We start from the raw sequence: 4,264 nt of genomic DNA on the forward strand, positions 1-4,264 counted from the left end.
CTCTATCTCCTCTCGCCTCTCCATCTGTCCTATATAAAAAATAAAGGCCGAAAATGCCCCTCCAAAATAGAATATTAAAGTTAAAAAGACAGAAAAACTCTGCGAAAGACAGAAAAAATGAGAATAAATGATGAATATTAGGACTGTAAACCGGGATCTTGGAAATATAATAAACCAAAAAGGAAAAGCAGAAGTAATAAAAATATAAACTGTTTATGAACACAAACAGAGAAACATGAAAGATTCTTGACGTGTATTATTTAGGACTTTAATGTCTTTCTTGCGCTGTGCGGGTTTCCATGGTGATTATGGTCTTATTAGGGACACATTAAAGGACCCGTGACAGATTAACTTCGAATTAGAGTCAAGCTGATAATTAAAGGCTACAGTGCATTTAGATTTTTTTTCTACTTTTTTAGTTTTTTTCTTTAAAGTTTGAATGGAAAAGATCCCGAGCCGTTCAGTGAACCCTCAAACTGAGGAGACGTAAGGGAAATTCAAGTGGTTTCGAAGGGGAACTCGCAAACTAAATAATGTGAATTTTTCATTTTTCTGATTTCTTCCGTCAGCTCACGGAGAATAAAAACCAAGGTGTGTTTCATCATGAGAAGTGTTTAATTTGGTTGGATGATTTGAATTATTATTATTATTATTATTATTATTATTAGATTCATTAGGGCCCGAGCACGAAAGTGCAAGAAACTTATTGTTTCTGTATGGATTACTATTATTAGAATAATAATAATAATTATTATTATTATTCAATCAAATTAATTTACAGACTCAAGTTCCAGAGAAAAAGTACATAACACAACCACACACACAAATATAAATACACACAGACACACTGACCCCAGAAATAACATTAAGGAAACATACATTCAAACATATGTACATACATACATATTTATACATACATTCATACATACATACATACATATTTATACATAGGAACCAGGTTAAAGGGTACTAGTGTCTGCTTACTGGCCCATTGCCTTGCATATGTTGCAAACACTCTTCACTTCATCTTTGTAGGATGTCCTTGTCTATCTTGAATGTGATTCTATCACCCTTGCTTATGCCGAAGGAACCTAATGTTTCTGTGTGAGCAGCTATTCCTGATCTTAGGGGGGGAGGAAAAAGGATAAAGTAGAAAGAAAAAGAGAAAAAGGAAAAAGAAGGAAAAAGACAAGAAGAAGACGATAAAGAAAGAAGCCAAGAAAGACAGAAAAGAGAAGAAAACGAAAAAAGGAAAAAAAGAAAAAAGAAGAAGAAGAATGGGAAGAAGAAGAAGAGGTGAAAAGAAAACAAGAAAAAAGACTAAGAGGAAGAACAAAACGAACGAGGTGAAAAAGAAGGAAAGGAAAGACAAGGAAAAGAAGAGAAAAGAAAAGAAAAAGGAGAAGAAGATGTTGGTTTGGAGTGTATTTTGTGAAGGAATGATAAGAAGGGCGAAAGAAGAAATAAGAAGAGGAAGAAAGAAAGAAAGAAAGAAATGAATACGAGAAGAAACTAATGAGAAAGGGAAGAAAGAAGAAGGAACTAATTGGACATGTAGCTCTATAACCCCCAAGAAGGCATTTTGTTATAATACCATCATCCATGACACTTGCCGCACCCAACATTATCCAGTGGCATAGCGTTTTGTTTTGGCTCAAAACTGTTTGCTGCCAGGTTAGAAGTCAGATGCGTTGAAGGCAGGGAAGGAAGAAAACAGAAGAGAAACAGAATGAAAGACCGAAGGAAAGAAAAGAAGAGAACCAGAAGGGAGGACAACACAGTAAATAAAAATAGAGTTCCATAGCATTTTGCCTTGTTACTGTGTTTCACTGTGATGTGTGCATATTTTTCCAATCCTGCCAAATCAATAAAACTGATGGCACAAACTGTTCTCTCACCGGTTGGGGTACTTAGTTTTTGCTGCTGCAACTGCATGGGGGTCACTACTAACAAGCATTTATGAGCCCGTTACCTGGGCCCGACACTCCCCCCCTCCCAGTAATTACCTGCAGTGGCTTAGGGTTTTAGAGTGGACTATTCTCACGGCGATCAGAACTTTAAGGAGTGGAACAGGGAGTTGAGATTACAGATTGTGGGGGTATATATAGACAGAATAAACAGGGACCTCAACCAGCAAATAGACACGTAAGAACATACAGCGTTCCAGCCTCAGGCATCATGGAGTATCTAAGTACAGAAGAAGAATCAAGTCGGTTCAGGACAATTGAAGAATTCACTGGCTCAAAAAATTCCGTTTTGGAGCCACCCCGTTACTGTTGTAGTTGAACATCGCAAGAACAGAGCGCTTGCTATCTGGTTTTCTTCTTATGATGCAGAAATACAAAAACACACAGCATGGTACAGTGCAGGATTTTATTTATCTGTGTTTAGAGAAGTCCTCTGTCCTTCTGAATGCTAAATGTAGAAGATAAGCTAATTTCTGAGCAGTTATCAGCTCCCAGCAAACAATGTGGGCAGGAGCCCTACACACGTGAACTTAATAAACAGAGGAAATAAATTGAAAAGAGCAGAAGAAGAGAAGAAGAGTTAGGAAGAGGGGACGTTAGTTCCCTCTACGTAGCTTGGAATGTGCTCTCAGCTAGTGGCATTCTCTCCGGCTCAGTCCTTTAGATCCCCCCGGCTTTAAGAAACCTGCTGTTTGAACACTATATGCACAGGTATTCATTTGTCCTGTTAACTCAATAGGAAACGCGCAGATTGATGCTTTCTTTTAGAGCATTGCATTGTAAACAAAAGAGGAAAGGGTCCTCCTCTGTGGTAAACTCAAGCTGCTGGGAATCAACAGTCAGCTTTTCTTCGCATGCTTTACATGCTTTAGTACTGGTTAGGTACTCTGTTCTGAATGTAATCATTATGGCTGGTTGTTGTGGAAGCTAATGTTTGTATAGCTGGTGTTTACAGTACAATTTCCAGTGTGTCGGGAATCTAAGACGTGTGAGGCTCAGCACGCGCAAGAAATTTCACCCTAACTCACCGTATTTAGAATTAGGCGTTGACTTGGAATGTTAGACTTTAATTGACTGTTTACATAGTCTGTAAGAGGCTTCAGTGCTTCTGACGTCAACTATCTAACCATGAACCCAATTCTGTGCACCTTGCTATACCTGAAACGTTGTGGTGGCGTTTTCTAATGAGGAAGGTGCATTCTTTTTTATATATTTAGATATATATATATATATAGATATATACATACATACACAGTATTTGTCTGGAGGTCACCACAACCTTCAACGAACTTTTGCAGAGTAGGTATTCAATCTATGCAGCTATGGAGCAATAGGACTCAAAAGGCTATGCTCGCCGTTTTCCTGTCATTCGCAGGGTATTGCCTGGAGGCAGGACGTCATTTGGGGGACAGTTACATAGTAGTAAAGAGCACCAACCCAAAACTGACAAGCGCTCTTCTACTTAAATGACGAGTATGCTTGTCCTATCAAACTGCGGGATGGGCTACTGGTTTGACTTGTGGGGAAGGAAATGGGAGGATGTGTTTCGTTGTTAGGGGCAATGAACTGATATGCCTGGGACAATGATGAAGTTGGCTCCAAAATACAAGAATAAGTGATTTCATTGTTTTTCCCGCTTTATTATTAATATATTCACTGCAATTGGGGCCATTTTTGAACCAATCCTGATTAGGAGGCTACCATACCGGGTTAAGGTTAAAGAGAGGGGAGGGAAGGATAGAATCATTAGGGAAAAAGGATTGGTTAGATTGGAGGAGAGAAACCGATGAAACTGGATGCAGCCCAGCGAGGAGCACTCACCCCCATGTGATGGATCTTGACAAATGGATTATTGGTCTCCTCAGAGTGCCTCTAAACAGAGACTCTGGGTAATAGGGTACACAGTTGAACATCTTCACCACCATGGCAAAATTCTTCAGAGTTATTACACAGAAGAAAAAGAGACTGTGGAGGTGAGGAGAGTTTAGAGTAAGAGTGGGAGGAGCAGATGGACACGACATGAGGAAGTGACAAGAAAGATAGGACTGACGGAGAGACACAATGGGAGGGGACACCAGGGTGACTATTTTTTAGTCTTTAGAGTGCCAGTTACGAGAGCCGGCGCCGCACGGGGGGAGAACAGATACGACAACGCCAGGGAGGGCCATAATGTATAGTTAACTATGTATGTATGAATGTGAGTATACAATATTTGTATGTTATGTATGTGTTATGAAGTTGATGTATGTTTATTAAATAGGTATGTATGATTATGTATGAAATGTATGTGTCAGCAT

General features: G+C 39.3%; 1 protein-coding gene across 1 annotated transcript in view; it reads left to right on the forward strand.

Moving 5' to 3' along the window:
- The window catches only part of fezf1 (FEZ family zinc finger 1), a 12,049-nt gene that overhangs the window by 1,926 nt on the left and 5,859 nt on the right, over positions 1-4,264 (forward strand). The window lies entirely within an intron of this gene.

The sequence above is a fragment of the Etheostoma spectabile genome, chromosome 8 (genome assembly GCF_008692095.1).
Source record: "Etheostoma spectabile isolate EspeVRDwgs_2016 chromosome 8, UIUC_Espe_1.0, whole genome shotgun sequence".
Classification (NCBI taxonomy): Eukaryota; Metazoa; Chordata; class Actinopteri; order Perciformes; family Percidae; genus Etheostoma; species Etheostoma spectabile.